The following is a 10,985-nucleotide window of genomic DNA, read 5'->3' on the forward strand; positions in this document are numbered from 1 at the left end:
ATACATATTAGCTCTAGTATCTATAGCATCATTATCATCAAATTTACCACAACTACCATCCACACACTGGAGTCAAAACTACATTTTTTTGTATGACAATGCCTAGTATTTATTTCCATTACACACTGTCAAGGAGGAAGTAGTAACTAAAAACTTCATAGTCTAATTTTTCCTAAATGACACAAGATTTCAATATGGTGAGTAATATTGTATACATTTTTCAGATTAAGTTTCATTTCTTTTTCTTTTTTTCTTTCTTTTTTTTTTTCTTTTTAGGGCCACACCTGTGGCGTATGAAAGTTTCCAGGCTAGGGGTTGAATCAGAACTGCAGCAGCACCAGATCCATGCCACATCTGTGACCTATACCACAGTTCATGGCAACACCAGATCGTCAACCCACTGAGTGAAGCCAGGGATCGATCCTGCATCCTCATCGATATTAGTCAGGTTCATTAGTGCTGAGACACAACCAGAACTCCAGATTTCATTTCCAAAATCACTATTTTGATAGTTTCATCGTATGAGATTTTCTTTGATCACATGTTCTACATCCCTAGGAAGTAGATATGTATTTATGTGTGTGAAGAAACTGAACTTAAAGTTCATTTCTCTGACGCTTAGTACAGTTATTATATTTGAAAAGACTATAAAAAATGTTCTGTAAATTGAAGGACATATGAGAAAAGGATGCTCAGAACCAAAGATTTCATTACTCTGAAATCAAAGTCACTTAAATTATAATTTTTTTTTTTTTTTGGTATTTTTAGGGCCGCATCAGCAGCATATGGAGGTTCCCAGGCTAGGTAACCAATTGGAGCTGTAGCAGCTGGCATACACCACAGCCATAGCAAGGCTAGATCTGAGCCACACTTGTGACCTACACCACAGCTCATGGCAATGCTAGATCCTTTAACCCACTGAGTGAGGTCAGGGATCAAACATGCATCCTCATGGATACTAGTCGAGTTCTTAGCCCACTGAGCCATGATGGGAACGCCTAAGCAATGTTTCAGTATAAGTACTGTTTCAGTATAAGTATATCCTATACACTATTTGAATATATTAAGTAGAGAACATTAAAAAAAACCCTATATACCCACTGGGCTAAAAGGAATAAATAAAATGGATATTATCAGACTAAAGAAGAGGGATATACCTATACTAGGAACATAATTATACTAAAATATTATGTGTTCCTTACTTGAAATTGACATATAACTGGGCATTCTGTATTTTTTCTGGCAAACCTTGTCAGGTGAGCCATTCTGGGTGGTCTTGCTACACTGACTCTCAATTTGGACTGCATCCATTTAGAAGCACTGATTTAGGACACAGAGGTCCCTAAATCCTCCATGTCAATTCAAACATTTAAGCTGATACCTACTTTATTTATCTCTTTTGGACCACTGAGATTTTTTTTAATGTTCTTTACTCAATGCATTCTTTTTAGTATTATATATTATTTCATTCAAATGAATAAATGTGTGCTAATCCATTTGTAAATTATATATCATCATAATAAACAAACAGAATATACTCTCTACCTGCAAAAAGCCAGGATATTCCCAGTAACACTGAATCCTCCTGTCTCCCAGAAAATGGCTTCACCCACTTTTCCACAGGCAGTGCTGTCCTGAATTGTGTGTATATCATTCCTTCACCCCTTTTTTTATTATTTATCATGTATATGTGTCAAATCATGTATATATATCTCCTTACACAATATGGTGTTATTTAGTTCTGCACATCTCTAAACTTAATGATATTCTGTGAATTCTTCTGCAGCTTTTTTTTTTCACTCAAAATTTTGTTTTTGAGATTAATTATCCTAGTTTTGGTTTTCTCAGAAATAGACCCTTAAACAGGGTTTGAATGAAAGCAGTTTTTACAGAAATTTCTGGGAACACCAGTGGGTAAATATGGGGGGGAAAAGGAAGGCAGGGCCTGTCAATGAAGACTTCATAATAAAGCATTGAGCACAGTGGGTGACTGAGGCTTAATTATTTAAGAGAACAGGCACTTTCTGCAAAGAGGCAGACCCTGGTCCTCAGAAAACCAAATTATGTTATATAAAAAGGATAACATTTGGAAATTTTGACTCCAGGCTCCACTACTTACTATTAAAAAATGGGTTAACCTATGCGAATGTGTTCATTTTCTCATATGCAATATGGGAGATATTAACCACATTTATATCATGAAAATTATTGTGAAAATTAAACATGGTCATCAGTGTATAACATGCTACATATATGTCAAAGAGTTGGTCCACATCTGTGTCATCCTCTTGCTGGAAGAGAACTGGGCTCCTTTCCCAGACACACCCCATGGCCATCTGTGACACTCTGAATTCTAGCCAATGGGATGGGAGTGAAAATGACTTGTAATATTTCCAAGCCTGTTTCATATTGTCCCATACTCTGTGCCCATTCCAGCAGGCTGGAAGCGAGATAATCCCTAGGGAAAACTTGGAAACTAAAGATGGCAGAACCTTTCATACCCTGGGTCCAGAAATGACAGCATGAAAGTGAACCACATTACTACCATCACCTGGCAAGTACTGTGTGGGCAGCAGCAAGAAATAAACTGCTATTAGTTTCTTTATACACGTGGGGACTAATTACAGTTATAGTAGCTTGCATTAAACTAAATAAAACACTTTATTATTTTGAAATTCATGACTGGAGGCAGATTTCTTATCCCAAAGCATAGAGAGAGCATTCGATTTATGACTTATTGAAGTAAAATACAATGAATTACAAAAAATGTTGACGGCATATCTGCTTTGTGTAAACTGAAAATACCTAAAGATGTAAGTAGATTATCTTCAAAATACAGGATTTCGAAATTTAGTATGTGAAACCAAACATAAAGAGTACAGAAAATTAATGACACGGGGTAAAGAACAATTAAGTGACGTCTCCATTGTTTACTATAATTTGCTCCTTAGAGTCCATAATGTTCACACAGCTGCCCAAAGGATTTTTGGCTGTTTGGAGGTGCAAGAGAATGAACCCAGGACAAATGTTGTGTGACTTCATTTATATGTGGGATCTAAAAAAGTGGAACTGGCAAAAGCACTTGGCCATACTGGTTGCCAGGTGCTGGGGAGTGGAGGAAATGGTGAGATGTTGGTTATCATTATTTTGGATATGTATAGATATATAATGTAAATTATACATTATCTAATTTCCAAAGTTCTGCAGGTGATCTTAACAGATTAAAAAGTCATTTTATATTTTTAATACACTAGAAAAATGTTGGTTTTAAACATGAAGCTTAACGTGAAAGTATATAGACCTGGCTTAAATTTAACATTTTTGAAAAAACAGGTGAACTCCATCTAAATACATATCTGCCATACTCTAGTTCGTGCCAAGGCAAGGGGCCAAGATCTTTATTCCTGTGTGTCTTTGAGTTAAATAGAGACAAGATACATCCAGAGAATCAAAACCGGAACGATAAGAAAGTTAACATGAATTGAAATAAGATTAGGATGGGAATGGAAATAAGGAATTTGAAAATCAAATTTTAATAGCTTCCTAATTGGAACAAGTTCAGGTATTCAGAAGGTTGGGACAGGAGAGAGGGTTAAGGAAGTCAATGTTTCATATTTACAGACGGAAAGTACCAAACCAGAGCTGTGCGCAAGCTTCACAACCTGCTACATCTGGTCTTGTCTCCTTTGTTGACTCAAGCTCAGATGTAACTTTCAACATAACTAGTTTGGCAATTATCTCAAAATCATCAAAGATTTACACTTATTTCTGCCTCACTGGCTGCCTCAGTAGTGTTTCTTTCTTTCTTTTTTTTTTTTTTGTGAACTTCATTTTTAGAGCAGTTTGGGGTTCATAGCATAATTGAGCGGTAAGTGTGGAGATTTTCTATATTCCACCTGCCCCCACACATGCACAGTTTTCAGTATTTCCCACATCCCCAACCACAGCAGTACATCTGTTTCCAAGGATGACGCTACACTGACACATCATAATCACCCAAAGTCCTTAGTTTTCCTTAGGGTTCGCTCTCCATCTGTACTTTCTATGGATTTGGGCAACTGTATAATGACACATACCATCATTATGGTATCATCCAGGGTACTTTCACTACCAGAATCCTCTCTGCTGTGCCTATTCATTCCTTTCTCCCCCATAACTCCTGGTAACCACTGACCTTTTTATTGTCTCCAGAGTTTTTCCTTTTCCAGAATGTCTTATAGTTAGAATCATCTAGTATGTGCAGCATTTGGAATTGGGTCTCACCACAGCTGATTTATCCATTCATCTACTGAAGGACATCTTGGTTACCTCCAAGTTTTGGCAGTTATGAATAAAGCTGCTGTAAACATCCATGTGTAGGTTTTTTGTATGGACATAAGCTTTCAGCTCCTTTAGGTAAATATCAAGGAGCAAAACTACCAGATCATACTGTAGGAGTATGTTTTGTAAGAAGCTGTCAGACTGTCTTCCAAAGTGGCTGTACCATTTACACTCCCACCAGCACCTATTGCTCTACATCCTCACCAGCATTTGGTGTTGGTTTTTGGATTCCACATTCTGATAAGTGTATGGTTTTAATTTTTAATTGTCTTAATTTGCATTTTCCTGATTATGTATCAAGTATCTTTTCATATGCTTATTTGCTATCTGTATATCTTTAGTGAAGTGTCTGTTCAGATCTTCTGCCCATTTTCAAAATGAGTTGTTTTCTTATTGTTGAGTTTTAAGAGTTCATTGTATATTTTGGATAGCAGTCCTTATCAGATGTTTTCTCCCAGTCTACAGCTTGTCTTTTCATTCTATTGAAAGTTTTTTTTTTTTCCTTTTTGGTCAGCCCACAACAAGTGGAATTTCCTGGGCCAGGAATCAAACCAGCACCACAGCAATAGCTGGAGCCACAGCAGTGACAATGCCAGATCCTTAACCCACTGAGCCACGAGGGAACATTGGGTTTAATGAAGTATCTTTAATGAATCAGAGGTTTTTAATTTTAAAGTAGTCTAACTTATCAATTCTGTTTTTTGTTAATTATGTCTTTGTTTTCTATCTAAAAAGTCATCATTTCCAAGGTAATCTAGATTTTCTCTTATAATGTCTTCTAGGAATTTTATACTTTCACCTTATGTCTGTGATCTATTTTGAGTTAATTGCTGTCAATGCTGTAATCTAATGCCTGTGTTTTGTTTTGTTTTTCTTTTTTGGTTTTCCTGTGGCACATGGAGTTTCCAGGCCAGCGATCAAATCCGAGCTGCAGTTGGAACCTATGCTGGATCCTTAACCAACTGTGCTGGGCTGGCAATTGAACCTGCATCCTAATTCTCCAGAGATGCCACTGATCCTGTTGTGCCACATCGGGAACTACTAATGAAGTTTTAATGCATATTTTTTATTTTTATTATATAAAATTGTTACAGATTCCTGCATAGTTCGATATTAGGAAATTTTTTTTTAAAAAAATACTGCATAAGTAAGAGATAAACATTTAGTTTTCAGTTAATCATGAAGTCAAGATCTTGGTATCTGCTTAATTATATTAGTTAATTTCCTACTCAGGTTTGATCATTCTAGTTCACTCCTCCAAAGACTAACATTTTAGAGGAAAATTTCCAAAGTTAGGGACTAATCTGAGAACTTTTTTTAATAAAATTAACAGTTGCTAAAAACTGTTCCTTACTTTCATGAAACAAGTGTTACTATACTCCACTTTTTTTTTTTAATAAACAAGGAAACTTGAAAAATCGGAATTTAAACTACCTGTGCAGGGTCTCAAAGCTAGAATGTGATGGCTACCAACCCAAACTCATAGTATAACCACAGCGTCCCAATTGCTCTCAGTGTGGCAGAACTTAGCATTGTCTTGAGCAGACCATTTTCAAATTCCTCTATTTCCTTTCTTGGCTAATTTCTACTCAGTTTTATTTTATTTCTTTTATTTTATTTCATTTTTTAAAGATATGATGTCATTTATTGGTTACTCTTAGAATATCCCATTTGTGACTGGACTCAGACTTAAATATAGAAGCTCTCTGAGAGGACAGACAGTCTCTATCTCTTGGCAATCTGTTTCTGATGTTTTTCTTTGGCCTCCTTCTCCTCTGGGCCAAAAGTTTAGCATATTCTGTAGCCTCTTCTTTATTTTTCTTAGAACGTTGTTTCTTCAGAGCCAATATTTGTGGTGCAGAACACATGGAGTAACAAGATGCTGAATCTTGGGTGCTTTGGTCCTAGGTTTCTCACCTTCTTTGTTGAGGGGCTTCCTCACTACATACTGATGGATATCACCTTCCTTAGACTGGAAAGACTGTGGATTCTGCTAGCTCTTTTAGGCCCCAGGCAACAAGGCACAGTAGTATCAGAGAATCTAGGAATATCCTTCTCCCTTTTTTTACAATCACCAAATTGAAAACACTCAGATTGGCATCCACAATGCAATCCCGAACAGATTTTCACTTTTTTTCTCCAGTCCTTCTTGGTCTGTGACAGGAATGCCCCTTACTCAGGAGCAGGTAAACTTGGCCATGGGTCAAGGCACCCTGCTTCATGGAGAAACCTTGTTTGTCATTCCCACTGATGATTCGGACCACATAACCTTTCCATTCTTCACCCAGAGCATCAGCAGCAACTTTTGTGGCCATACATTCCTCATAAAAGGTAAGAAGTTTTTGTTCATCTTCCACTTCAATGAGTTTCTGGCAGCCAGTGTCTGGGAAAGAGATGTTTACCTTCAGGCTGCAGAGGCCGACCGCCTCCAAGGCACCACGAAAAAGAGCCCTACTCAGTTTTAGTTCACTTAGTGTACGTAATCTTCCCTTCAATGATTTTTACTGCCTTATCCTAAAACAAGGTTTCATTTACATCGCTAAAGAATGCATCTGCTTTGTTTATTTACTCTTCCAATAGTTTGTTCCAGAGAGAAACTCTCTTAAACAAATCTTCAAATGCCTTTAATCACTTTTGAAGAAAAGAGGTAATGAAATGTCAAATGAGATCCATCAAGTTAAACTCATTTGTTAATCTGTTTAGTAACTGAGTTGAATGCATAAGAAAAAGAACCTATCGGATTGTGGCGCAGTGGTTAATGAATCCGACTAAGAACCATGAGGTTGTAGGTTCGATCCTTGGCCTTGCTCAGTGGGTTAAGGATCCGGTGTTGCCGTGAGCTGTGGTGTAGGTCACAGACGCGGCTGGGAACCTGCATTGCTGTGGCTCTGGTGTAGGTCGGTGGCTACAGCTCCAATTAGACCCATAGCCTGGGAACCTCCATATGCTGTGGGAGTGGCTCAAGAAAAGGCAAAAAGACAAAAAGACCAAAAAAAAAAAAAAAAATCAAATTTTACTGACAAGTTTTTGTCTAGCACTGTACTTACTACATGCTGTGCAGAACACAATAAAATTTCTTTACCATTTTTTTTAGCCTAAGTTTGCAGTCTATCCTGGGAGGTAAGACAGAATGCACTGTGTTATTCAACAGCTAGGTCATATGTGTAGTCTCCAAGTATAATAGTAGCAGGTGAAAATTTAAAAATAATTTATACATACAACTTTTGATGTTGACTTGTTTTGAGTTATTTCATTTTAGAATAATTGTACACTTGAGCAATAGGTATAATTACCACTCAGTTTTACAAATGAAGAATCTGGATCTAGGAGAAATAAACAATGTACCTAGTGTTATGGGGATAGTAAACACTTAAGCCAGGACTCAAATGCAAGGTTTCTCATCATGTTTGCATTACACACTCCTGAAGACATCTGTGGATTATAATAGTTGGGGTAGATTCTTAAAGTGAATATTGGATACAAAGTGATTGTTGGGATCTAAATAATCACTGGTACCAAGGAAAGAAATCCAAGATCATAGAATAAAACTAAGGCAGGTGAAGAGTCAACATGTTACTAGTAATAAGTGAATTAGTATGTACAGTCTGAAGGTTTTATAACTGAGGATAATTGTGAACAGTACTGTGTTGTAGAGTTAGCAGTCAACATCGGTTATTGATTTGTAGTTTCAGTTTGTATTATTGTGTCATTTACTGTTTCTGAATTCCTGAGATGTATTGATATGTAATCTGAGCATATATAAGCAAATGATGCTGAAAATTGCTAAAGGCAGCATGATTCATAGCTGATATATTTTTGAAACAGGGTAATTATTGATAGCCCTTCAAAATATAAAAGCACATTCTTTATATAAAGATTTTTATTCTTTCTTTAGTTGAAAATGAAATATGACTATCTCAAGGGACTAGGAGTGATGTGATGTAAAAGAAGAAAATAAATGTCGTAGAACCTGAAAAATCATCAGTGGACTGTAATTTACTGTCAAATCTGGGAAGAAAGTTGGCTTTAGAAAGCTGGGTTGCCTGGAGAATGCTCAGCAGTTTCACATGAATAATAATAAATCTAAATTATAGGACATTAATGGTGATTTAATTCACATTATACTATTTATTCCAAAGTTTTCCACTTGGTTTAAATATATTAATACTCCAAATAAAAACTCTCAAACTAATATTTTTCAAGGACATCCCACCTGATCCTTATTTCTCCTTCTTTATGATATATAGAAGAAACTAGAAGGTAATTAAATACATTTGAAATATGGTTAGTCATCAAAAGTATGCTGGCCAGGAGAATAAAAATTATTATAAAGCCCTTAGCAAATTCAGAGTGCCATGCGAATGCCAAATGATGGGGCAAAGCTTGATGGGTGTTAGGTATGTGTGTTTTGTGTGTGACTAATTTGTTAACTAATTCAGGATGTATTTCATTCTTTAAGAGAGAACCATTTGGGCATAAGTATGTCAGCAGGTCGTGAAGAGTGGATGTGGTGTGTGTGTGTTTGTGTGTGTGTTTGGCCATGCCTATGAATATACACAGAAAAGAAAAAACAATTTCAGTTATTCCATTCTAAAAGTCTGTCCTGAGCAAGGTGGGTAGTTTGAATCAAATTCCATTTAATTATATTTTATTCATTATCCACTGTATATCAAATAATATGTTTGGTAACTAGAATTAAAAAGATTTACACATTAGGGGCCCCTCTCAATCTTGAGGGGGGAGACATATATGGGAAAATTACAGTCAAGTGTGGTTAAGACTGTAAGGTGGTTCTGCAGCTGTGGAAGCACAGAAACCAATACAACTACCCTGACCTACACCTGTGCACATCCTTGGGCGCATGAATTAGGAAAAACTACTTTGAGGTTTGTGGTTGTTGGGGTGCCATTTTCATGATTTCTTTAAACCATTTTTAGTTGAAATTGTTGAAACTGTATCTCAGTGATAATGTTAAAGGTAAGAAAATACTTGTCACAAATATTAGACTTAATTGTGAGAAGCTTACATTACAAATAAATCTGGCACCAAGAAAATCTAGAATTATAAATTGTTAATATTCTTTTTTTTTTTTTTGCCTTTTCTTGGGCTGCTCCTGAAATATTCTTGTTGCTTGTGTGTCTTAGATGAGACAGCTTATCAAAACTAAGCATCTTTTAAAAAGTAGAAAGGACCTCCAGTCTTCTTTCAGTATACAGCACAGAGGATGCTTTTTTGCTGTCTGATGGAATAGTGTTTTCTTCTGTTACACCTTCTGCAGATTGGTACACTGACATGTTACATAGGTTATTAACCTGGCTATTGAAATAGGATAAAAAGAATTCTCTCAGCCTTCTGAAAAGGAAAATAAAACACTTCAAGGTAATTCTTTAATGTTTAACTAAAAATCTCCTAGTTACTAGTAAGTGGTAAGAAATTTTCATTACTTGCCGTATTTCACATCCAGGGGCCTGACTTTATAATTAAACAGATTGCTGTTATCTTACAGTCTAATTAATAAATATGTCATTTAATTTTAGTCTTTTGCCAGTAAAAATGGTCAATATTTGATTACTCTGCCCATGGTCTTAAACCATAAAGATATTAACTCATCTCCTGCAGTTCTTTACTCAATATGTAGCTCTCTCAGTGAGGCTTTTCTTGACTATTCAATTCAGAATTGCAACCCCTTTCCCAAAGCCCACTTTCTTTGCTTTTACTTTCTCTGTAGTGCTTATCACCATCTAACATAATATATCTTTTCTGTATATGTTTGTTTATTGTCTGTTTTCAGTATTAGGATGTAAGCCATGAGAGCAAGGATTTTTCTCACTCACTTATGGTTTTGCTCACTCCTTTATTCCCCAGAACTTAAAACAGCTCCTGTAAAATAGTGAGTACCTCAAACAAACTGAAAAAGAGAAAAGCTTTGTTGAATGTATTAAATGAATATAAAAATATAATAAAGACATATTTTTTTGTGGCATTGTGAAAAAAAATAAAAGAAATCTACTCAATAACTTCCTTTCCTTATTATCTGCAATTATTTCAGTCTTATCATTTGCCACTCGTTTTGATCCTACTTGAAATTTGAGGATCAACTCTTGGCATCTGATTAATTAAAAACCAGAGATGCAGCTTATGTTATTTTCAAGAGGAAAGGAATTCTCTGGTGTGCTAAAAATGTCCTTCTGTTGTTTATACTTATTTTTAAAAATGAAATCCTGGCAGCAAATAATACCACAATCTGTAAGTAATAACCTGTTGGGATGGCTGGAGGGGCAGCAAATCGACAACGATTATAATCAATGGTGTGGGAGTCAGTCATGTTACATGAATTATTTAGTTTTATATTTCTTCTTTAGGAAAAAAAAGAAGTCCAGTGGTTGGCAAACAAGTGTTCTCATTACATCCTGTCACTCATCTCTAACCACACATTATTGGGTGGTTATTTAGAGAAAGATTATATCTGGAGACACAAGTACCAACTCTGTGACTTTCCAATAAAACACAGCAAAACTTTGAAAGAGCAGGTTCCAGGGACAAATCAACCCCCTTGGCTCTGGTTAAGTTTATTATCTCTAAGTCATGCTGAGGATATTGTGTAAAATGGTAGCTCTGCACAGATCCTCTTGAAAGAGTAGGCACAATCAGTTGAATGATATCAA

The 10,985-nt window shown here is 36.0% G+C and overlaps 1 pseudogene; it reads right to left on the bottom strand.

Moving 5' to 3' along the window:
- LOC100518231 lies at positions 5,961-10,645 on the bottom strand (annotated as a pseudogene).

This window comes from Sus scrofa, chromosome 1 (genome assembly GCF_000003025.6).
Source record: "Sus scrofa isolate TJ Tabasco breed Duroc chromosome 1, Sscrofa11.1, whole genome shotgun sequence".
Taxonomy (NCBI): Eukaryota; Metazoa; Chordata; class Mammalia; order Artiodactyla; family Suidae; genus Sus; species Sus scrofa.